The following is a 26962-nucleotide window of genomic DNA, read 5'->3' as shown; positions in this document are numbered from 1 at the left end:
TTTTCTCTTTCATTTTTTTCTTTTATTCAAGTTTTATTATACGAAGTGACTAATATAGAAATGTTTTACATAATTGCACATGTATAACCTATATCTGACTGCTTATTACCTTAGGGAGGAAGGAGGGAAGGAAGGATAGAATTTGGAACTCAAAGCTTTAAATAAAAAATGTTTATTTTTTTTTAAAGTGTAGTCTCTGTGCAACTTTACAAACAAGAAATAAATTACATGTAGGGGCTAGAATACCTCACAGTGGGCACTTACTAGTCCTTAGAATTGATTAACAAAACTTTCAAGAATTTCCTACTATACTAAAAGATATAACACCTAATGAAAGTGTGTTGATCAACTTTTAATCAATTTGAGTGACATTTTGTACACAATGCCCTCTGTTTGTAGCCACTTGGTTTTCCTTCATGGACTGCTAGGCAAATGCCTTCTGAACAGCTCCTGTAATACTCTAGTGATTGATAACATCGGCACAATGTTGAAACAAATAGAGAACTTTATCATTCATACTAGATGGTTCATCAAACTATTAGCCCATGGGCCAACTACAGGCGGCTGCCTCTTTTTATATCCCAAGGAACCAAGAATGGTTTTTACATGTTTAAAATTTTGAAATAAATGAAATACTTCATGAGAAAAAATGTAAAATATATTTTTGTTGTGCTTATTTAAGCATTTAAAAAATCATTCTTAGTTCCATGGGGGACAGAAATAGGCAGTCCAGCAACCTTGGATCCATAAGGAATCACTTGGACAATTCCTACCAGCTATTAAATTTTGTTTGGTGTTTGCTATGTGTTATTTCATGAAGTGTTAAGTGGCAAATGGGTTTTATTCCAAAAATGAACTCACAAATCAGATTTAATCTTTTTTTCTGATCTAATTTTTCACTTCATTCCTATACTCCAAAGATACTGAGATCTCATCCAAGTAAAGATTACTTCTAACAATGGAAATCTTAACGCATCCACAAGTGTCTATACTGCACAGCCATCTTCAATGTCCAGCAATTTACTAAGCACTTACTTACCAGAAACTGGGTTAAGAACTAGGGATACAGGAGCAGCTAGATGGCTCAGTGGTTAAAGCACCAACCCTGGATTCAGGAGTACCTGAGTTCAAATCCGGCCTCAGACGCTTGACACTTACTAGCTGTGTGACCCTGGGCAAGTCATTTAACCCCCAATGACTGCAAAAAACAAACAAAACAAAACAAAACAAACAAACAAACAAAAAAAGAACCAGGGATACAAAGAAAGGCAAAAATATGGTCCTTGCTCACCTCAAGGAGCTCACATGCAAATAACTCTGTATATAGAAGATAGATAGAGAATAGATGGAACATAGTCCCTAAGCAATAAAGAGGGAGTGGGGGGAGACAGGATGGGGAGAAAGACCAGGAAAAGACCTTCTACAGAAGGCAGGATCTTAGCTGAGTCTTGAAGGAAGCTAGGGAATAATGAAAAGGCATGAATGAAAAGGAGGCAGGAAATGTACTACGAACAGGAAGCATGCCAGTATAGCTGGATCACAGTCTTGTGAAGGAGATCAAAGTATAAGAAGAATGGTCTTCAGGCGTATGTGAGTTCAAATCTAGCCTCAGAAACAAGCTCTGTGACCTTCAGCAAATCACTTAACCTCTATTTTCCTCAACCAGTCAAATGGGGATCATAATAGCACTTTCCTCCTAGGGTTGTTGTGAGAATGGAATGAGATGATGCCTGGCACACAGTAGGCAGGATGGAAAAGATCGCCCCCCCCCCCAGCATTCTCTTGACCTAGAGAGGATACCAAGAGAGCACCCAAGCTGCTTTCTGCCATCAAGGACCCCATGCTCTAGCTCCACGGCCCAATTCAAACGTTTCATCATATGTCTCCTTGGCGACACTCTTTATACTGATTCTGCCCAGTGATGCTCTATGCACGATGTCACGGCTTACTCCTGCCCACCATGCACCTCCCCACTGCCCTCAATGGGGTTGAGGGTAAGCCTTAATTCCAAAACTAAATTTTTACAGTTGTATTTTCCCTTATTTTATTTTTTTCAGCCAAAACCCCATGCTATAAAAATTAATCTCCCAACTCCTTAAAGTCCAAAAATTCATATCCAGCAAAAATGTTTTACCTAATATCTGGTCAGTGAAAAGAACTGAGGTTAATCTTTCATTTTTAATGTCACCTGCAGCCAGGGACTGTTTTTTCTAATGCAAGTGACAGATAAACAGAAAGCACTCCCAGGATGGCACACAAAGCACTACACACTCTAAGTGCATTTTATACTAATTCCATTTCTCAAATGGATAAGCGATGTTCCTAGTAATCTGCATTAGAAATGGAACGGAGCATGAAAATCATTCTGATGCATAGGCTCTGTTCCTACATTGGCTATAGGAAGTATACAAATTCAGCTGCAATGCAGGTGAACATGAGGTAGATTACCTGGGAAAGGGCTTTTAAAGAAAATCCTCAGAGACCTCCAGATAGGAATATGCATACACATGTGTAAATGCTGACAAACACTGTGTTCCTGTGTGCATGCATGTGTCATTCTTGTTATTATTGTTGGTCCATTATCAAAGAAGACCAATGACATCATGAGAGTGATGTTTTTGACTTGCGTGTAAATTGGATTTGAGTGTGGCATTGCTATTTAAAGTTATCAGCCTCAGTCTCACCTGGAGTCACTGGAGTGGAGGGGCAAGACAAAGGTCAAGAAGACTGGTAATGAATGGTCCAGGATGCAGTGCAAGACCCTGACCTTTCTAAATTAAGGTCTTCCCCTCAGGTTTCAGTTGGTCTGAGGCCACACCCATTCAATGACTAAAGGAAGGTATGAATTGAAACAAAGATGGCCCAATTTAACATTCCAAAGATATCATCTTGGTGGGGAAGACCCTTAGAGGTTTTTTTTCCTTTCAGGAGGGGGGAAAGGAAAGAAGGAAGGGATGAAGGAAAGGAGAGGAGGAGGGAGAGAAAGAAGGAAGGAGGGAATCATTTCTCAACTTCTGTTTGAATTGGCAGGTTGGGTCTCTAACAGATAACATGGTAAAGGGAGTTACTACTAGTAGTTAGTTATAGGTCAGCTAGGTGGCACACATGCATGCACTGTACACACATGCATGCACACATATTTATACTACACACATGTGCATATGCATATATATATATATATATATATATATATGTACTGTTGGGTAACAGATAAATCTACAGCTAAAACTGGCCACTTTTTCCTTTGTAATCAACACGTGCCACCTGACAGCAGAATCATGCCACCTTCTCCTCTTTTATATTCACCTTCAACAGACAATGAAGTAGGACATGGGCTCAAGGGTAGATAGATGGTAGCTAAAAGAGTAGGTCTGAAAAGGCAGTTTCCAAACTAAGAAATTCAAGATATCAAAAGCTAAATGGGGAACAAAATGCATCAAACCACTAATTAGTGAAATACAAAATAAAGCAACTCCAGCTTCCCTCCAGACCTGGAATCACACATGGGAAGTAGCCTCTACTCCTTTGGCTTCTCCCTCAGACTTGATACCCTGGCCAGCCAGGACTCATTCCTCTCCCTTACCCCCCAGGCTGTGTCTTCATCTCTCTCTTCTCTTCCAGTTCTCTTCAGTGTCTTTCTCTGTGTAGTTTTCCCCCATAAAAATGTAAGCTCTTTGAGGGCAAAGAAATGTATGTCTTTCCACAAGTGCTTGTATTCCCAGTTCTTATCACAGTGTTTGGCAAACGTAAGCACTTAATAAATGCTAGCTGGCTGAGGAGACTAACTATAAAATTCTGCCTCACATCCATCAGTTTGGCAAGGGTTAAAAAAAAAGGGAAACGCCAATTATTAGAGGGGCTTTGGGGAAAGACACATTAATCCTGGGGAAGAACAGTTAAAATGCCCACTCTTTATATAAAGTTGATGGAGGAGGCTAAAAGGGGTTAAGAGATAACCTAAGCCCTGAGCTCTAATCAACTGTAGCTAAAAAAGGGTTAATAGAGAAATTAAGGTTTGAGTTCTTATCAACCGTACGGTAACCAAGAGGGTTCCTGGATGACAGGAAACAGAAACTGCACCTAAAAACTAGATCTTAAAGTAAAGAGATATCACAAACAGAGTGACTCTCTGGCTCTGACAAGTTTATGAACATGAACAAAAAGACCAAATGTGTCCTTAGGTTCACCTTATGACAAAAACACACCCCTAGTGAGAAAGGTACCCGCCTAGGGGGATGCCTTAACACCCCATGAATTCCAAAATAGGATGTGAACCTCCCACAAGGAGATTAAGATAATGAGGGGATAACCTACTTTTCTCACTATAAATATAATCATTTTCATCTCCCTAATTGAGACACCTTTGAGTGATTCTCCCTGTGGTCATCACAGTATTATAATAAAACTTAGGAAACTGAGTCACTGAGTCTTGTAATTCTTTTGGATGCCTCATGATCAATTTGATCAATTAAATCTATCCCTACTACAAAGTGATTTTGGAACGATACTGAAAATATCTCTAAACTGTATCCTCTTACATCTAGTGATAGCATTCCTGGGCACATACTCCAAAAGAGATCAAAGGAAAAAGGACAAAGACATTTATACAAAACGATTTGTAGCAGTGGGTTTGTATTTGGGGGTAAGGGGAGAGACAAAAAAGTGAAAATAAAGTGGGTCTCATCAGCTGGGAAATAAGATATAAAAATTATGATATATGAATATAAGACAATATTATTATACCTTAAGAAATAATGAAAGGAATGAATTTAGAGAAACCTGAGAAGATTCATAAGAATTGATAGAAAATCAATTGAGTAGAACCAGAACAATATATGCAATAATTGCAACATTGTAAACAAAAACAAACTTAAAAGATTTAAGAACTTTGGTTAATACAGTACCCAACCATAACTCCAGAGAACAATAATGAAGCATTTTACCCCACTGCCTGACAGAAAGGTGGGGACTCATGGTACAGACTGAGACATACATGTTCAAACATAAGAAAAATAAAGAAAGTATTAAGTTTCTCAGATAACCCTAATGGGATAAGTCAATCTTAGGTATTTGTGAAGAGAAGATATGCTGAAATAGGATTTCATTCACAAGGCAACTAAGCTATTAATCAAGTAAAAACTAGCAACTGCTACATATCAGGAACTATGCTGGGGTATTATGGAGTTACAAAAAATAAAAATACAAAGTTCATCCTCTCTTTTTAAAAGATTACAATCAGGTAGGAAAGACAAGGTAAATAGCAATGTAAGGCACTCTGTGTTAAGTGGTAAATGAGGAATAGGTAGCTGGGTAACAGAGTGGATAGAGCAGTAGTCCGGTAGTCAGGAAGACTGGAGTTTAAATCCAGCCTCAGACACATAATAGCTGTGGGACCTCAGGCAAATCACTTACTTTGTCTCAGTTTCCTCATCTATAAAAGGGGGTTATCCCTACCTCCCAGGATTGTTATGAGCATCAAATAGAATTAACAATTGTAAAGCACAATAGTAAGTGTCATATAAATGTGAGTCATCATCATAATCATCAAAAATTAAGTTAAGACCTGACAGATTTCAGGGGTAGCAGTGATTACTCTAGGGTAGCTTGATCAAGTAGGCTGAATTCGAAACACTAAAGAGGCTGCACTAATGCACTTCTGGGGACCAGAAGACCGCCAGAGGCCTACCATAGTTTCTACTTCGGTATGACTTGCCTACATGAGCACAGAACCTGGCACATGAGGCACTTAATAAATGCTCATTGTAGCATAAGTTAAGTCATCAGTACTTAATTTCCATTTAATTAGATAAAGCAGAAACTATGTTTAATCCACGCCAAGGCTTTAATTCCTAATATTTGTATCATTTAAATTCCCTCCAAACATTAGTTAGGAAGAAGAAAAACTTCAAGTATTAAGATCCAGAGATAAGATTCATTCAGATAACTGACAAAGGAACTACTGAGCTATGTGACACCAGGGAAAAGGATATAATATTGGATTGTGTCAATTGGCAGAAGTATCAATAAAAAAAAAGACATGCAGCTGATAAGAATAATTCTAATGTAACTTTGTGAAATATAATTAATTCTGTGATATTTTTAAAGTTGGAAAAATTTAACATCAGAAAGAACTTTCACTGAGCAGTTATTTAACACACACTGGATGGATGAATGAATATAGAGTGAACCAGTATCAATGGGAAGGCTAATGAAGGACATTTAGGAGCTGTAATTAAATTCCAATACAACAAATATCATTTAAAAGGTAAGTATTTAAGAGTAATATTACGGACAATTTTATACACAGAGAACTTTTTAAAAAACCAATAAAAACTGCCACCCAGAGTTTTCAAGTTTACAAAGTACTTGATATCCCTTACCTTACTTTAACCTCACAATAACCCTTCCAGATGACATGACTACAAGTCTTATCCCCATTTTTCACATGAGAAAACCAAGGCTTATAAAGGTCAGATAAATATCTCAGTCATATAGCCACATAAGTAAGCACCAGGACTTTCTGACCAACACATTCTACTTCACCATAATCGATAATTTATAGGATCCATTTTATACACATCGAGAAGGAACAGGGCCACCCTGCAGACCCCCACCAAAAGAAAACCGCAGTGAAGATTGCGTCTGATCTGCAGACAGAACAAACAGTATAATATGAAAAGGGCTGCACCACAACTGAAAAGGGAAGAACTCTTAAATACACCGCCCCCCCCCCCTTTGGACCGTCAGTTCAATGAAGAAAACCACCACAAATTTGCTTCGTATTCGCTAACCCCACAAAGGGTCAAATATAAGGTTCTGTGCTCTTATGGCTTCCCAAGTAATGCTGCTGTCAGTTAAATATATTAATTAGTGGTGGAGGGGAGGAGATTCATGATAAGCTTCATGCAGGATGCAGCCTTGAACAGCTACATTTCATGAGGCAAGAAAGGAGTAATTTCTAAGAATGGGCCAGGATGTACAATAAGGAAGCCAGTTTGGCAGGAAAGTATAGCATGGAAGAGGTGTAAGTGGGCAGTACCACAAAAAAGGTAGGCTGCCCAGATTGTGGAGTTGGTATTTTATCCTAGATTCAGTTCTAAGAGCAGGGGTAACATGGTCAGACTTGTGCTGGGGATCATCCATGCAGCAACTGAGTGGAAGGCGGAGAGGACTTGAGGTTGGGCAGTAGCTGGCTCACTACGGAGCCTACATTAGGTTGGTGGCCATGTGAATGGAGAGGAGATAAAGGTCTACGATTAGAACTGGATTGGAACTGATTAGATTGGGGCTAGAGAAGAGAAGAAGACTTAAGGTTGGGAGGTAGATGGGAGACTTTTACATTGGTCTAGGCAAGAAGTGACAGGTTCCTGAATGGATTTGAAAGATATCCAAAGATAGAAATGACTTGGGACCTGATTAGATAGAAAGCTAGGAGATGAGAGCAATGTCTTGAATGACAATGAGTTCCCAAAGTGAATAATGGTGCTCTCTATAAAAATAGAAAAGTTAAAAGAGAGGTGGAATCTGGGTAGTGCCAAAAAACAGAGTTCTGTTTTAGGCACGTTGAGTTCTATATAATATATACAAGATGCAATAAATGTCTAATAGGCAATTAGTAATAAAGGACTACACAGAGATGATAAGTAAACCTACAGGAGCTGATGAGACCATTTACAATAACCAAAGAAGATGGTCCGGGCCAGAGTACTGGAGTTTACCATGCATGTGGGTATGTGGGACATGTATGATAGATAACCCAGCAATGCAGTCTAAGGAGTGACCAGAAAGGAAAAGAACCAATATAAAACATTTCCACAAAAACAGAGTGGTCAAATAAGGATAAGGACTGAGGAAAGACCATTGGGACTGAGCAATATGATATCACTAGTCAACTAGGAAAGAGCTGCTTCAGGTGAGTGAAAAGAAGGGCAGCCAGGTTACAAAGAGCTAAAAAGGAAAAGGAAAGGAATCAAACACAATGAATATAGATAATCTTTTCTAGGAGTTGGGATACCAAGGGAAAAGACCTGTATAAAGAGAGACTGAAAGAATGAATGGGAAGGGCAAACTAAGTTGCCTTTTGTTGTTGTTTTGTGTGTGTATGTGTGTGTGTTATGTGTGTATTTGTTTAAAAACAAGGGAAACCTGGACATGTTTGTCACCAGGGAAGGAACCAGTGGTGTTTAAATTTAGGGGCTAGACCCTGGAAAGGGCTTAATGGCAGTGCGTTCCCTCTGATGATCATCACCAATATACACCCTGTTTCTGTGCAAGTCTCTGCACGCTGTCTCCCTAGTAAGACTGTGAGCTCCTGGGGAGCTGGGTCTATTTTTGTTTTGTCTTGTTGGGGGGCGGGGTGAGAGGAGGGGAGACTTTCTCTGTAGCCCCAGCACTGGGCATGCTAAACACATACTAAGCACTGTTGACTGACTTAGAACCCTAGTTTACAGCCCATGCTTCCCCATTCCTGCCTCTTTTCCACCAGGACACTGAAGAATGAAATCATGAGGGTCAAAGACAAAAGATTCTTCTTCTGGAGATAAAGGTTGCTGAAGTAAATAAGCCCTTCCCAACAAAACATAGTTTGTGAACAGCTCCTCGGCACACATGCTCCCAAAGGCAGAGTTTGTATAATTTCATTATTGTTATTAAATCAGATAAAACTTTTGGTAAGGCTTTTAACCTTACCAACAAGCAAGTCAAGTAAACATTACAAACATTATAAACATTACAAGTAAACTTACTATATACCAGGTATTGTGCTAAGCACTGGGGAGGTGGAGGGAAGAGAAAGGGAGGGAGGGAGGGAGACCCAAGTCACTAATCAAAAAAGTTCGGAAATAGCTAAATAAAAGGCTTATATCTATGAAATGTCTCAAAATATTTTTGAAGTGACAATAGTCAAGTAAAACCACAACTTTTATTGATCTGTTACCAATATACTAGAATTTGTCTAGAAAGTCAAATTCTATTTTATACAATGTTATATTGAAAGACTGTTTTATCATATAGGTCATCACTAATTCTATAATGTGTTAAATTTTGTCTCCTTTAGAATTTGGTTAATATAAAAGTAGGGGTTTTGGTGTACCAACCTACATAAAAAGAAATTGATAAACTATGGAAAATAATATGAAATAGAAAAGGAATACCTGAAAGAAAATAAAAGTCCCCATATCTTTTCATTTCCTACAGAAATGTAAAAAGGAAGAAGGAGCAGGTGTGAGTCACCAGTGATCTCTGTCGCAAAGGAAGTTGGCTAATTTGGCAGGATCACATCCTCATACCTAGAAATAATTAAACAGGAATCATGACACTTAGGTTTTTATTAAAGGGAAATGCCACTGTTTTTCCTGTCAACTACTCTATAGATAATATATTTCCAAATGATGGTATTACAAAATTTTAAAAATCTGTAACAACTTCCCAGGTTTCTTCACCTTGAAGACAGCCACAAAATTTATTTTTTAAATTTATACATTTCTATGCCTTTAAATTAATTCTACTGCTAGAAGAAATCTTATCAACTGACAATCAAATATTTAAGCAGTGTGTTAAAGGCAATGATGAAACTCCAAAGCCCATTTCTAGCCAAAAAATTAATAATAATTGTCATTATTATTATTATAAGTAAGCTTGGCTATAAAATCAATTTTTTAAAGTTTAATTTAGTTTACTATGCCAAAGTTTTTCATCCAAATATCTCACAATCTCAGTCAGTGAGTCAGTTAATAAACATTTATTAAGCACCTACAATGTGTCAGCCACTGGACTAAGCACTGGAAATATAAAGAAAGGCTCTCAAGGAGCTCACAATCAAAAGGGAGAAGACAAAACATAAGAAGAATCTGAAAACAGATGAAGGAGGGAAATAGAGAACAAGGGGACATGATGAAGTTCAGGAGTTCAGCTGGGTGGGAAATGGTGAAATACACACACACACACACACACACACACTTTTACTAATTAAAACACATACTTTAAACATATACATAAGGCTGGGTAAGAACTGCCTGGTCAGAAGGGTGCCACTTAGAGTTTCAATGTATAGAAATCAGGCCCTTGTCAGAGGCAGTACCTAGCAGAATGCCTAAAAGAAAAAAAAAATTAATTTACAAAATGTTATGACTGAATGACCTTACTACTGGTGGACAATTTACATGTTTAATAACAATAGCTTATGGTTACTGCTTATAAGAAATGGTAACTGTAATAACTCCCCTTTTCCTCCTAAGCAGAATGATATAAGAATATATATTCAAAATTGGGGGGGGGGGGAGCGCACACATTTTTCCAGAAGCAGTATTTCCTAATCCAGTTTGCTGGAATGTTTTATTTGTGGCTGTCTCTGACTATCTTAATTGTGCTTTTTGTTCCCTGCAAAAATGCAGGGTCTTACTATTGCTGTATTTAGAATTGTAAATTTCAAAATCTATAAATAAAAAAGTTAAAATAAATAATTTTCAGGAAGCCAGTCCTGATTGTAGATGCAGACTAATGACTTTTTCCACACACATAAAAACTAACAAAAAATGTTCTGAAATCATCTAGAATTTGTTGCTTGCTAATGAGTTTATGCAGAAATTGCATTGTTCTTTTTTAATGATCCATAATCAGTTACTATTAATTATTCAGTAAGAAATTTATACGGGCTAGCTATTACAAAGTTTCATAGTCTGTAATCTAAATTCTATAAAATTACATCTACTGGGGCTAGATTTTTAACATCCAAAGGTTCCAAAACAAAATTTATTGTTTGTACTGAATTATATCACTACCACAATTATATTGGAAAAAAAACCTTTTATTTCTCATTGATGATTAATAATGGAACCACAAAATTTTTAAATTCAGAAAGAATTCAGAAATCATTTAGTTCATATAATCTTGTTTTACGAAGCAAACTGAAGTAGAATGATTAGAGTAAGAAGAGACTTGGGTTCAAATCCCACTTACAGAATTAGTTTCTTAATAAGAACCTTTTGGTGTCTCAGTATCCTGTTCTATAAAATGGGTTTATCTGTAGTGGCTCACAGTCTCTTAGTGAAGATCAAATGAGATAATGGGCAAAAAGCACACCAAAAAGCATTTAAAGTCTGATTAAGTGTTCAACAATTGCAATGAACACAATTCCAATCCACACTGATTAAGTAGATACCACAAGGAAGGACAGAATATACAATAAAAAGGAGAAAGCCCTGAGGAGAAAATAAGCATGAATGACTAAGAAGGCTCAGGAAAGGCTTCCCTAAGGAGGTTTTACCAGAGCTCAAGACTTTGAGTTTAGGGCAGGGACATTCTAGACATGGGGAGAAATTTGAAAAGGTACTAAAGTTGAACAAAAAAAGAAAAATGGCAAATGCTGATGGGATTATGGAAAACCATGGACTTGAATGCTCTGTTGGTAGAGCCAACATCCACCCATTGTAAGAAAGCAATTTAGAACTATGCCCCCAAAGCTCTTAAACTGTGTATATATACACCCTTTGACATATTAATACTGCTATAGCCCAAACAGATCAAAGAAAGAGGAAAGAGAACCATAGGTACAAGAACATTTATAGTAGCTCTTTTTGTAGTAACACAGAACTAGAAACTGAAGGAATGCCCATCAACTGAAGAATGGCTGAATAAATTATGGTATGTAATGGAATACTATTGCGCTGTAAAAAAAAAAAATTATCAAGAGGATGGTTTCAGAAAAAAAAAAGGGGGATATCTTGTATGAACTGATGCAAAGTTAAGTGATCAGAACCAAGATAAACAATGACCCTTCCAAAGACTCATGAAGAAAAATGCTATCTGCCTACAGATGGACTCAGGATGCAGAGGAAAACATCTTTTCTTTTCTTTTCTTTTCTTTTCTTTTTGACATGGCTCTTGTGGGAACTCATTTTGCTTAAGTATACACTATTTGTAATGAGGTTTGTTTTTCTTATCTTCTCAGTGGGTGAAAGAAGGAGACAATTAGGAACTGAAAAGAAAAGTATTGATTGGTTCAAGGTGCAGGAAAGTCATTTTAGTTGGCACAGAGAGTAGGTAAGGGGGGAGTAATATCTAATTAGTTTGGAAAAATAGCCTGGATCATATAGTGAAAGGGTCCGAGAATCAAGCTAGAGACAGAATAGTTGAAAGTAGAAGAAAAAAGTGACACAGACCAAGGCAGGAATGGGAATGGGCAGCCAGTCTCCTTCCTCCTAGTCAATGCTTTTTCCAGCACACCACCAGACACCTCTGACCCAAACCCTCTGCGGTCCCTTCCAGCTTCCGACGCACAGGGACCACTACCAGTGAAACAGAAATAAAGCCTCACTGCTGAGGCTTTACGTTCCTCACTGCTGATTCCGTCCCAGAACCTTCGAAATCAGTGCATCCCATCAGTCACCCCTGGACTCTCTGCAGAATCCTCTGATTTCTTCTCGCCTGCCAGAGTGACCACTCAAAAGTACTAATTCTAGACTATTCCTTCTTTAATTCCGCTATATATATCACCTTCCCCCATTAAAATACTCCTTCAGGGTAGAAACTACATTACTTGTATATACATATCCCCAATGCCTGACAAAAAAGTAAATTCTTAATAAATGCTTTATCTATCTATCTATCTAATCCTTCAATATAAGAGGAGGCTTATGGAACTTTTCATAGAAGGGAGGGGAGTCAGAAAGCAAATCATATTGGGAACAGAAGGAAAAAAGGTCAAAACACCAAAGATTTCAAGAGGAAGAAAATTCCCAAAAAAGCCAGGGCATAAACAGATGATTTCATAGAAAAGATTCTATAACTAGAAGGAAAGATGAGATCACAAATTCTCAAAGAAATCACAAAACACTTTTAACGGGATCTCAGCCAAAAGGCTAAAAAGCAATGCCTCAAGAAATAAAGAATTACATGAAATCACAAGAAAGCATAGAATTTTTTAAAAATCCAGAATAATCCAGAATGAATGGAAATCATGAGAATTAGGGATGAATTTCAGAATTTACAGGTCAAAATGTCATAATAAAGAACTCAATTAAGAAAATAACTCCAAAGAAATGAGAGATTAACTAATTTGGAATGGTGAAATAGAGAGAAATCTGGCAGAAGAGAAACAAAAGGCAATAACCTTAAAAGAACATACAATCTATAAAAGCAAGTCATTAACTTTGAAAATATCCTTAACAAATTAAGGATAATAGATCTCCCAGAAGAACATGACAAATCAATAAACAACATAATACCAGAAATAATACAGGAAAACTCCTGTATCCATATTTCTGAATATAGAAAACAAAATATCTCTTCAAAGATTCCATAAATCATCTAAACTTCCAACTCTAGGACATACAGTAGTCACATTTAACAATTCCATGGCAAACTGGAAAAGAAAAAATTGTGTAAGGAATCAGATGAAAAAAATTTTCCAAAGAAAATAATACAACGTTCTTCCAAACTCACTAGAAACCTACAGAACTCAAGATGCAACCCAAAATGATTTACCTGTATATCAATCCCTAGTCATCAACAAAATGGACGGGCTTTCAAAAAGGAGGATCATTGAAGCATTTTAGGGAAAAAAACACAAACAAACAAAAAGGAATGAGGAGCATAAAGTACTAACTTCCAAATATCCCAAACAAAATTACCACCCAGAAGATAAATTTGTTCAATTGCCAAGGAAAGAATAAGCAATGAAATAAATTGTCTCGTGAACAAAATTTATTTTTTAAAGGCAAAGAATGAACAAGAATGACCCATGGGATTAGAAAAGTGTGTGTTGGAGAAGGCTGGTGGGTGTCATCAAGGAATTTCAAAAGCACCCAGTGAGATAAAGAAATGAAAGTGAAGGTATTGAAGCAGAACTGAAATGCCATGGAAGAACAGCAAAGAGATGACTTAGTCTCTTGTAAAGAAGGGCTACAAGAGAATGGGAGAGGTGGCAGAAAACAGAGAACAAAGACTGAAAGGAAATGAAGTGGAGAGGGAGTTTCCCTAAGAAGATCTAAGTTCCCATAGGGAAAGGAGGTATACATCTACAATGGGGAACTCAAGTTTAAACTGGAGAGAATTGGTACCTTGGGAGTCCACCTTCACAGAATGTATTCTGTCTCCATGAACAATATCCTACCCCAAGAGAAAAGAGCTCCTAGGGGCAGCTGGCACCTAGCAGAGTGAGGGGGACATAGACCCAGAGATGAAAAATATTAAAAATCACAAATCCGAAAAAATAAGATATATAAGATTTGTGGTTGTTCAGTCACTTCAGTTGTGTCCAACTCTTTGTGACCCCAGTTCAGTTTTCTTACTAAAAATACCAGTGGTTTGCCATTTCCTTCTCCAGCTCGTTTTACAGATAAGGAACTAAAGCAAACAGGGTTAAGCCAACTTGCCCTGGATCACACAACTACAAAGTGTCTATGGCCAGATCTGAACTCAGGAAGACTAATCTCCCTGACTCCTGACCTGGCATTCTACCCACTGTGCCACCTAGCTGCCCATATATGAAAAACTATTTCATAGCGAAAACAAGTGACTTGGAAAACATCAAAGAGAAAAAAATTAAAGGATCACTGGACTATTTGAAAGTTATAACAACAACAAAAACAGATCCTGGAAATGTTTTAAGAAACATTAAAACTGCCCACATCTCTTACAGTCAGAGGACAAAGCAGAGATAGAAAAAATTCAGAAGGTAACTAAAGTCACCGTCTGAAAGTCCAAAGTGAAAATTCCCAGAAACATTATAGCTGAAGTCCAGAGCTTCGAGGTCAAAGAAAAAATACTGTAAGCAACCAGAAAGAAAGAATTCAATTATCTAGGAGTCACAGCCAGATTCACACATGATTTAGCAGCCACCACTTAAAAGGAACAGAAATCTTGGAACACATGATATTCTAGAATACAAAGGATAGAGGCTTAAAGTCAAGAATAACTTACCCAGACAATATAATGTATGATGCTAGGGTGGAAAAATAAATGTACTTCTAATGAAATAAAGGACTTCCAAGCATTTCTGACGAAAGACCAAAACTGCATAGAAACTATGAAGTTCAAGCACAGGAGGTAAGAGAAATATAAAAAGATAAATATCAATTAACAATGATAAGGGATGAAACAAGGATAGCCTTACATTCAAATAAAGGGAGATTGATACATGTGTCCTCCCTGAACCATATCATCATCAAGGGTCACAGACAGAACCCAATTAGACAAGGCTTGGAATTCGTTCAGTTATGTTCTGATGATCCAAAGACAGGGAAAGAGAAATACATGGGGGAGGGGAATGGAAAGGAAGGTTATATTATCTCACATAATCAGTGTACAAGTAGATATCTATATGAATAAGAAGGAATGGTTTAGGGAAAGAGGCTGTCATCTGAACCTTACCCTCATCTGAATTGGTCAAAGGAATGAAGGAAAAATATACACAGAGAGATCTGAGGTACACAAAACATTTTACAAAGAAAAAAGAGGAAGAAGCAGAGAAGGAAGAAGGGGGAATTAGAGGAAGTATAGGTTAAGTAAGAGATTAGTCCTAAGCAAAACAAACTCTAAATAAGAAAGTACAAAAAATATTTATAACTCTTCTTGAAGTAGCAAAGAATGAGAATCTGAGGGGTGCACATAAGCTGGATAATGAACAAGTTATGGTATATAAATGTGATGAAATATTACTATGATGTGAGATAGGATTTCCCAGAAACCTGGGAAAACTTATACTCATGATGCAGAGTGAACAAAAGCAGGAGAACAATTTATACAATGAAAATAAAATGGCAAAGGGAAACATCTTTGAAAGAATGTGGGACTCTTATTAGGGTAGTGGCCAAGCACTATCTCAGGGAACTAATGATGAAACATGTTGCTCACCTTCTGATAGAGGTGAAGGAGTCAGAGCACAAAATGAGACAAATTTATTTGGACATAAACAATGAGAAATTTGTTTTAAATTGACCATATATGTCCGTAACAAATTTTGTTTCTCTTCTGTATTCAGTTGGAGAGTCAGAAGACAGTTGAAGTGAAAAAATAAGAAGGCAGATTTTTACTAATTTTATGTATACACACACACACACACACACACAATTTTACAAACCATAAAGCTCACTAGTCAAAAAGAATGGAGGAATCATTATTTCAGTTTACCCTTTTTAATTTGAGGAAGTTACATTATTTTCCACACTTACTTAAAAATCCCTTAGTACTTGCAGAAAAAACTGTACCAGATCTCTCTTCATAGAACCATTAAAATAGAGCTTTATTTAAACATATGATACTTAGAATACAGACTATTTCATCCAACAGATACAATGGCACCATGCCTTATAAAAAGGTACTCAAGAACAGAATTAGGGGGGTAAGAGTCTGTCCTGGATCATGCAGAAGAGAATTCAGTTTAATAAAAAGATTAGACCCGCATGATCATAATACACTAGGCACATATAAAAGTATTATAGCAAGATCACTGGGCACAGGCAAGCCTCAGAGTTTGATTACTTTTTTCAATAAACTATCACAAAATGAATGGTAAAAAAATATGTACAATAATAAGTACTACATGCTAGTAGTATATACTAGGACCTGCTGTGCCAGAATGACAGGCATATGATTCTATACACCAGCTCCTCTCTTGAGGATGGCTGTTTTAAGTTGTTAATGACTTCTGTACCACAGCTGTAGTGTTTTGTTTTATATAATTGTAGCCTCATTTTTTTATTACAAGTAATGCATCATGATGCATATTTAAGATTTCCAAATAAAGAATCTTAGAATTCTATTTAAGAGTGACTAATATTGGAGCAGATCTGAGTCTAAGATAAGTATTCCTCTGAGTCAAAAAACCACAAAGACAGCAATTATACTGCCCTTACAAATCCAACCCCTTACCCCCCTCACACACATACCACTTCCAACAGGAGCCTAGAAATATTACTGGCAAGGAAAGAACTATTAGAACTATGTATGCAAAAATTCTACTTTTCAAGAGTCTATTATTTAGATGACAAAACAAATATCTAAAAACACGAAATATAACCTTAAATTATTCACTTACTCTTTTCACAAAAGAAGAAACCGTCAATCTAATGCCAAAAGACTTCAAGCATATTTCTAAAGGTTTCAAGTAAATTGCCTTATTTATCAAAACTTTATTCTCCTTGTTTGGTCATTAAATACTGTAGCATTGCATTAAGGTCAAACAGTGCCAACCAATTACTGTGGTTTAAAAAAAAAAAAAAAGCCTGCTTCTTAATAGTCTAAGTTTTGCACAGAATACAGTGAATTGCTTTAACAAACAGTACAAAATTCAGGCTATCCAAAGTACAATTTCAACCATTTACAAAACAGTCGTTAAGGATTTCTATCAGCAAATTTAATTCTAATACAATTTATTATCAAAACTGCATAAAGCAATCTTCCTTTTTCTCCTAAAGCCAAATTTAAATTTCAAAAATATGTGTTTCTGCATATTCACCAATGTTCTCATTTTAGGTGCATCGAAAGAAATATAATATTAAATGACCTAGAAAAGAAATTGAAGGAACAGATCTTTTTCCAAGTTGATCATTTCCAAATTTCAATAGTTTTAAAAGGATATAAATTCATATTTTTAATTCTATTAAATTGCAAAAAAGTTTATTTTCAGGACAAAGAGCTCATAAACAGGAAAGGTTTTTCACACAAACAACTTCTAAATATTCACAATGTCTGTATGCCTGGGTCCTACAAAACTTTACAGAGCTTAACACTCCCAAGATTTGTCATGCATGCCCTTCATTTTGGGGTTCAAAATGACAACGGTAATGTCATTTATCTAAATAATCATCAGAAATAGTAAGCAAAAATATTTACTTTAATTATAATTTCATAATGAACTCTGTAACCATGTAAACTGTGACTGAATCCCTAATGATGGCATAGGACGTTTCTAGTACTAGTCTACTGCTTTTTCCTGGAACTAAAATACTTTCTTCATAAACTAGCAAGTCCAGTTCTTTAGATATAATTCCCTATAACTGAGACTAGTGATCTAAAAAAAGGTGAGAACGAAGGGAAAAGAGTATGGAGGTGGGAAAAGAATAGCTCCACCATTTCCTCGATCAAAGATCCCTGAAAGATCATTCTAACCAGAAGGGGGAGATATAGAGGCAAGAAGGAAGACAAAGAAGAGGCTAGAGGCAAGAAAAGCTGTTATAATTATAGCTGGGAACACAGAATTTGTTAAAGGAAGTCTACTGTATAATTATATTTGAAAATTTAGCAAGATGCCCAGGGGCGGCTTGCAGCTGTCAGGAACTCTACTCCTGTTCATGAGGCGACCACTTAGAACAAGTCAAGCCACTACCTAGAATTGACAACTAAAATAAATGGAAAGGTCTTCTGCAGAGATAAATGCACTCCTGTGATGTGTAAGTCTATCCATTTCAACCAGGTACGGGCTGGGTTCTCAGCCCTCGCTCAATGCACTGTCTCTTACCTCTCTGTGTTTCCATCTCGCTGTCTCTCAGGTTATCCCAGTCATTTCCCCCTCCTTTCTTTACTTTTTTCCTCAGGGAAATCCCCCAATTCTCCTGGTGATCAAACAATTGCTTTTAGGTGTCAGGTTCTCAATTCTACAAGGTAAGCCTAGGCCTCTTCTAAACGTTCTGAAGTGACCCCAGAGACTAAAAGATAGACAGATGGATAGATATCTTATATGTAAATAAATCCTAAGCCTAAATGTCAAATTTTTAAAATCTGATTGAAACATGGTTCACTTTCAAATATAACTTTTGGTGGGGGGCGAGAGAGCAGGTCAGGGCAATGAGGGTTAAGTGACTTGCCCAGGGTCACACAGCTAGTAAGTGTCAAGTGCCTGAGACCGGATTTGAACTCACTTCCTCCTGAATTCAGGGCCAGTGCTTTATCTACTGTTCCACCTAGCTGCCCCCAAATATAACTTTAAAAAATATATATGCTTAAACTTTTCTTCCAGAGTGTTCAATGTTTGAATTTATCTAAAACAAACAAAAACTGTCAAACTATTAGAATATAATTCAATCCAACAAACATTTATTAAGCAGCTATTATGTATGAGGTACCATGATAGATGCTGACTAAAGCATCTCAAGAAGACAACACACAATGTAGGGGTTAGAGTACAATAAGTATAGACAAATTCAAAGAATCCAGTATCCTATTATCTTTATAAATGAGAAAAATAGGTGAGAGTCTGTCAACAATCAAGGCCAGGAAAAACAGCTTCATCAAAATGACAAATTCACCATAGTTTTGAAAATATGTGTCATGCTGACAATTCAAAACATGTTATGTGAAAGAATATTTTTCTTCTTTTCCTGGTCCATTTAATTTTATGAGATCCTGATTATTCAGTAACAAAATGAGGCTGATTCTAATCCTCCTTGAATTTTCACTTCAGAATACCAAAGATTCATAAAGGTTGTTCCTTACTGAAAAGTGAAAACCTTCTGGAAAAAAGCCTAATAACTCTCTCCACTTGTTAAATCATAAAAGTCAGAATTCAATGGTCTGCACCAGATTTTTTTCAAGTGCTAGACTATTTGCATAGACAAACTTTAGAAATATACACAAAACTTAATTATTTTTACTTCTATGACATAAATAAGTCAACATGTAATCAAACCACCAGTCTCAGAGGATGTAAACCATCTATTAGCAGAGTATGCACTCTGTACGGTGCTTTCTCTGTACGGTGCTTTCTCCGTACGGTGCTTTCTGGTAGGTAGATAACTAAGATTTTTTCCAAAATGATATGTATCTTTATATGTAGACCCACTAAGCCTTTAAAGCTAGAGAAACAAAGAATACACTATTCTAATTAACTTTCATCCATTCATAAGACAGAAAAATAGTTCTCAAGGAAATTGAGAGGGTTTTCCTTTATTTACAAAGAAGCCCACCAGAATATTAAGAAACTAATTATTTGTTAAGATGTATTGATCTCTCAGCTGTTTAGGCACAAATATAAACTTACCTAACAACCCGCTTCAATGTTTTAATGTAGATAGGTCAGCATATTAGCGTTTAAGAATTAGTTAAAAGGCAAAATCAAATTCTTTCTTAATGAAAAAAAAATTTCCTGAGTATCATCCAACCTGTTGAACTTACTTGTGATTCACAGTTTCTTCCTGAGTTGTTGTGAGGATCCAATGATCATTTCACCCCACATATCCAATCAGCGGGATGTTGCCATTCCTACCTCTATAATATCTTATTTCCCCTCTTCAGCACAGACAGCTACCATCACCTCTCATTCTACAACACTTCTTCCTAAATGATCTCTCCGTGAGAAAATAATTATTAATAATGAATTTCTTGGGCACCCAGGGACCCAGTGTTAGTCTTTGTTAGACTATGACTTTGCCCCTCAGGGGGTCTCTCCCACTATACCAGACTTCACAGTACAGCTCATTTTAATGTGGACCAAACAATAAGCAATGAAATTGAATGATGCTACCTCTATTGAAAAGAAGAAAAAGACTGGGCCACAGGGTCTTGCTCTCTTCTTCCCTGGACACTCTTTTACTCTCTTTGTACCCTCCCCTCTCCCCTGCCTCCTGTCCTCTCTCCCCTGCCCCCCCCCCCACCTCTCTCTCTCTCAGAAATGCTTACTGCTCAAACTGGTACAATAGCCACTAATCTATCATTTAGTAATATTTTAGAAAACCCAGCCTCATCCCCCAATAATCTAAATAACACATCTCCCTGCTCCAATTTATCCTTCACATAGCTGCTAAAATGATTTTCTAAAACACAGGCCTGACCAGGTTATCCCTCTGTTCTGTGAAGTCCAGGGCCTTTTTCTCTAGGTTCTAATAGAAATTATCGTGTTTGGCATATAGACTTCTGCTCAAGCTGGCTCCCAGACTCTCCATCATCTACTCTTAACCCACACTGCTCCTTGCCTGCAGTCCAGCCAAACTGCTGGTGTTTTGGTTCTTCATACAAAGTCCCAAAGGTTCTTTGGGCATTGGAGAAGCCTCCACCGGAAAGACCCAGGTTATCTTTGCTCCTTCAGGGAAAGGATATTTTTGTCTTTATATCCCTAGTACAGTATTAGGAGTAAATGTGGATTACTTATCATTGCAATCCCTGACTCTCTGCTACTCAAGAAACACAGTTCTTGGTTATTTTCATCTCTCCCTGTCCCCAAAATGGCAATTTTATAGACCTTAAATCATAAAAATTCAAATTATGTTAAAAATACTCCAAAGTTAAAAACATTCTAATACTGGAGAATATTCAAATCCAATTACTTCATAAATAGCCTAACAAGAGACAACAACCTCTTTCTTCATGGCACAGAACACAGGTACCACATCTTCACAAAGCCTTCCCCCCACATCCCAGGGAACTTGATCCTCACCTCCCCAAAGCTCACAAAACTCTCCTGTCATCTTTCCCACTGATTTATCACACTCTCATTATAATTACTCTTCTCTTTCCCCACATTCCCATTGACTATATGCTTCTTGAAGACAGGGTCAGTCATTAAAACAAAAACAAACACTACATATTCTTAGTACCAAGAACACTGTCCTAAACAATGGATTTGTTTAATTCAATTTTAGTGTAAAAAACATATTTCTTTTTCTTTCATTTATTCACAGAATATTTTTAGTTCAACAGAATTTGTTGTATGCATACTAGGAAAGTAATATCACAATAAGCAGTTTGACCAGGCAATGAAAATAACTTTATTTATTGAAATGGTTATTATGATAATTGAAAGAGGATTGTTCAACTTTCATTTCAGATAAAATGAAAAGCTGTTTGAAGTACAAGTATTACTTCTTTTAAAAGTGGCAGTTAGGGGCAGCTAGGTGGCACAGTGGATAGAGCACCAGCCCTGAAGTCAGGAGGACCTGAGTTCAAATCCGAACTCAGACACTTAACACTTACTAGCTGTGTGACACTGGGCAAGTCACTTAACCCCAACTGCCTCACCAAAAAATAAAAAAAATTAAAAATTAAATTAAATTTTTTTAAAAGTGGCAGTTAGCTTGATAGGATTGTATTTGTTCTTCAAATCAAAAGCCTCCATGTAGAAGCATGTAGATTTATACTATATTAATAATTTATTCCTAAAACTCTTACTTGGCTTGCTGTATTTGGTTCACCCCAATGAAAAATTCCTGGGTTTCTAGCAGTTACCAACAAATAAGTATACTAGAAGAACCAAATAAAGGAGGGATCCAAATTAGAAAACAAACAAGCCAATATATCTATTACCAAAACAAGAATCAAAAAAGAAAACCCATCCACAGTTCCTTTTCTAAGGATAGTTGGACAGCAATTTTAAAACTTCTCTCAAACTATTACGGTATTCATTAACCTTTGTTAATAAAGAAAATGTCCTCGTGTCATTAAGTCTATTTGTTGCTTCTATAAAACTTTCCTAACTCTGTTAATTGGGTCAAAAAACCTATATTATAGAACGTATTTTTGAAATTTGGTTTTATCATTTTATATATAGAAATATATACATAAAGATGGATAAAGATGGATTATAATCAAATTATTTACAAATAAAAGTCCTTCTGGTTTGCTAAAAGTAAAGAGAGAAATGTCTTTATTTATAGCTGTATACATTTGAATTAAAATAATCTTTAAAACCTATTGTCTCATATAGATTTTTTTAAAGCCTTTCTTAAGATTGTTTACAATAAAAATTTTCTTAGTAAATCTCTTCTTCAAACATAAGTAGCACACAAAGGTAAATTTCAGCCTAGTTCAGGCAGAATTATCACAGAACAAAAATTAATGGAGTTCATCTTAAGAAATTATGCTACACTACACTTTAAAATGTGGCACGGAATGAGAGCCTAAAAGAAATACTTTAAAACGCACTCCTACTAAAATCACCAATGGGAGTATTTTAATACAAGTAGTTTCTAGCCCCACAATCAGAGAAGTCTAAACCATCTTTTTAAAAATTCCCAAGGAGGCAATTGGAAACAGGAAGTTGGAGAGTTGGAAAACAAGCACTGCAGCTTGAGTCGTCCATCTGAGATGAAGCAGTTGAGTCCCTCAAGGGTGATGGCAACTCCAGACCACCAGGCCAAGGCTCTGGGTTCCATGACTCGGAAATTGTTTGGGGCTACCATCCGGTAACAAAAAGGCAAATCTCTATGGCAATACAAATGCAACCTAAAACACAGCACAGCCAACCAAGTTATTTGGTAGAAAAATGAATGCTCTGCTTTGATGACAGATAATATTTGAATACGTGAAGTGAGGTCAGCCAATATTTGTATTAGGTTCCTACTGTGCCAGTCACAATGCTAATCACTGAATACCCTAAGAAATGCAAAAACCAGTTCTTACTCTCAAGCATCTCACAGTCCAGTGGGGGGAGACAACATGTAATCAACTACAGAACAAACGAAATGTGAAAAAGATTGGAAATAATCTTAGAGGAAAGGCACTAGCTTTAAGAGGGGGTAAGGAAGAAGGTAGGATTGTAACTGAAAGCTGAAGGAAGCCAGGGGAGACAGGAGATGAGGTGCATGACAGCCAGTGAAAAGGCAGTCTGCAGACAGTGTCTGGCAGGACCAGGATAGTTCCATCACAGAGTGTGTGGAGAAAAAATGTAAAAAGACTGGAGGGTGCCCGGTTATAAGGGTGTTGGGTTTTTTTTGGTTTTGGGTTTGTTTTTTTAGGGAGGCAATTGGGGTTAAGTGACTTGCCCAGGGTCACACAGCTAGTGAGTGTTATGTGTCTGAGGCCGGATTTGAACTCAGGTCCTTCTGACTCCAGGGCCGGTGCTCTATCCACTGCGCCATCTAGCTGCCCCCCGGTTATAAGGGTTTTAAAAAACTCAAAAGAGGATTTTATATTTGAGTCTGGGGGCCGCAGGTAGAGTCTGAAGTTAACTCAATGAGGGGTTGGTGATGAAATGGCCAGACCTGAACTTTAGGAAGATCAATTCAGCAAGAGCAGAGTAGGTGACAGACCAAGGGAAAGACAGCAAGAAGGGAGAGTAACCAAAGACTTAGACAGCAACGTAACCGTGGGGCCCACACCAAGGAGAACGAGAAAGGAAAACGTCATCCAAGATGTTACAAAGCGAGAATTGACAGGACTTAGCAGGAGATCAGACATGGGGCATGGCAAGAATGAAGAGTCAAGGATGACCCTAGCTTGTAAACCTGGGTGACTAGGAAAATGGTGCGGCCCCGAGCAGAAAAAAGAAGTTCAGAAGAGGGGAGGGTTTGGGATGAAAGACAAGGGGTTCACTTTTGGACAAGGTAGTTTAATATATAGGGGAACATGCAGTTCAAGATATCCAATAAGCAGCTGGAGATGCAAGACTGAAAGTCAGAAGGGAAGTTAGGGCTGGACACAGAGAAGATCACCAAGTGAGGACAGAGCCTGGGGGGTACTCACGGTGAGTTAGTAGGAGTGACTCATGTGAATAATCAGGAAGGAGAACTGAGAAAGGAGAAGAACCAGGAGAGAGCAGTATAATGGGGTAGATTGGTAGGGGGACTATAATGAGAAAAGGGTGATCTACAGTGGCAAAGACTGCAGAAGGGTTAAGAAGGACGAGGACTAAGACAAGGCCACTAAATTTGGAAACTGAAGAGATCAAAGAGCACTCTGGAGAGTTATTTCATTTGAATGAGTTCAGAAGCTAGAAAACAGCAAGTTAAAAAGAGAGTGAGAGAAAAGGAAGTAGAGGCACAGGCTGTGGATGGCCTTCTCCAGGCGCTTAGGCACTTAGTCATAGGAGGAGAGACAGAAAACCGCAGCTAGCAGGGATACTGCAAATGAGAGACTATTTTTAGGATAAGGAAGACACAGGTGACTTTGGTGAGACCAGTAAGGTGGGAGGGTGATAGCAAGGCGATAGAAAATGGCATGGAATAAAAAGGGACTATCAAACAAAACTCCAGTGAGAAACAAGATAATGTACAGAGCAAACCAAAGCGCGCTCTACACTTTCCTCATTGCCATCACATAGTGCCAGTCTTCAGAATCACAAGAACGGCTCTGTCCTTTTCTTCTACTAGCTCACCCCAAACGAGGCTCGTTTTCTTTCTGCTTCTCTCAGAATCGAAGGGTGGTCGTATGTTCTCTTCTCAGTCTTGTCTCATCTGACTCCTCACCACTCCTCAGGGTCCCCACATTTTGTAGGGTGGCTTTGTTCTCCTGGCATTTTTTAGAGGCTGAAAAGGGACCCACCTTTTGTCCTTTCCATTCCTCGGGCTTTGAACATGCTATCAGGTTAGATCCCTGCAACTCCAACAAACTTAAGTAAAATAAAACAGTAGCAAATTTTCACTAATTTCGTTAGACATGTAGTCAGTGAAATGAGAAAACAGCCAAGACAAGATTTTGCAGGAATGCCAATAAAAGGTAAGGGAAAGAAAGCAGAGCAAGCTGAAGAAATACTGTTATAGAAATGCTATTTTTTGGATAAGGGCATATCAAACCCTAACATACATAAGCATATCAGGATTTGGATAGATTAAGCCTAATCTGAAAGCAAAATATATCACTTATCAACTTGTGTCCGACCCATAGAACTCAAGGTTTCCATATCAATGATCTACTGTGAACGATCTTTTGAGTCTACAGAACCGAAGCTCTCTTGTTCTTCACAACTCCATCCTGCCCCATTTGGACATAGGAATATAAAAGCAGAGTACTAGTTGTCTGACAACTTCTGTGAAAAATGTTGACATTTGCCAAAATAGTGTACCTATCTTTCACCTAATGTTTTCCTAAGTCAGGGAAAATGTTCAGTCCCACAGATAAAAAGCAATTCTTTCAAAAGTAGGTTACTTGAAGCCAATGGAAATTTAACAAAATTAAGTTAGTATGTTGTTCTTTTTTATATTTGTTTCCATGGTCCATGAAACAAAGAATATTTTTTAAAAATCTCTATTACCAGTAAAGATCCAAGAGGTAGAATTAAGTCTTGATAAAGATTATGGTAGATTCTATTAAGCTTATAAAAATAAAAATATTTTTTAAAAGCTGTTTCTTTGATAGAATATATATACACACATATATACACTACAATCTTCAAATTATCAGTTTTCTTAAATCTATTTGTAATTCAACCAGAACTTTAAGTGACCAGTTAATAGACAAAAATAATTGACTGAATATAGTACTGTTTTGTTGCATAAATTGTTGACAATACATTTCTCAATAAAGAAAAATTGGATTATAGCCCGAGGGGGGTTTAATTTGGTACAAATTTTGAATAATGTCATATGCACTTCCAAAACAGATGCTTAGAGACTCCACAAGGACACCAGGCTCAATCAGAAGCCAGACTAAAGTCCCATCTGGAAACCAACAGAAATTCACAGCTCCATTACAATTACCAAAGTCACCAATGTAGCACATAAGAGGAATTCAGCACCGAAATTCTTAGGAAAGTCAGCAGGTCTGCCCATCTCTCAAAACAATCAAAAAATCGATAAATATTCAAATTCTTATGTTCAGTATGGGAAAATTTAAAATTTACATAATTATTTAAATTTTCAATACTTGATTTTTCCAGAAATATTCAAATAAGATTGTTTGCTAACACTTTACAACAAGGATACCATGTCATAGAAAACAAAATGAATTTCCCACCTAAACTCACAACCATTTTACTCCTGATAAAAATAATACCTGGCTATCTCATTCCTCTCACTTTATTTAAACTCAGCCTCACATCTTATGACATGAATGTCTTAAATTCTGTGACTACAAATTACCAGTGAATCAAAAAAATTTAGAGGTAGAAAAGACCTTAAAGACAGTCTTCTTCAACTCCCTGGTCAAACTCCTGTACAAACTTGAGGAAAGTCGCTGAAGGTTGGGTGGCTGCTCCAAGGATATAGAGTTATCTGACTGCAGAACTAGGACAAGGACCTCTATGTAGCCCAGGGTTTCCAGGTCAATGTTCTTTCTGTAACATGCCTGCAGAGCCATAAACACAAATCAAGCTTCTCAA

General features: G+C 37.1%; 1 protein-coding gene across 15 annotated transcripts in view; it reads right to left on the bottom strand.

Annotated features, from left to right (window-relative positions):
* Positions 1 to 26962, bottom strand: part of TBC1D5 (TBC1 domain family member 5) — a 611040-nt gene that overhangs the window by 492858 nt on the left and 91220 nt on the right. Inside the window, exon 4 of one of the 15 annotated variants that reach the window (XM_043966946.1) lies at positions 26758 to 26928. The exons of the other annotated variants lie outside the window; for them this stretch is intronic. The gene's annotated coding sequence lies outside the window, so the exon portion shown is untranslated. The remainder of the gene's footprint in view (positions 1 to 26757; positions 26929 to 26962) is intronic. 15 annotated transcript variants of the gene reach the window in all.

The sequence above is a fragment of the Dromiciops gliroides genome, chromosome 5 (assembly GCF_019393635.1).
Source record: "Dromiciops gliroides isolate mDroGli1 chromosome 5, mDroGli1.pri, whole genome shotgun sequence".
Lineage (NCBI taxonomy): Eukaryota > Metazoa > Chordata > Mammalia > Microbiotheria > Microbiotheriidae > Dromiciops > Dromiciops gliroides.
Note: the sequence above shows the minus strand (reverse complement) of the source record. Positions and strands in the feature narration are given on the sequence as shown.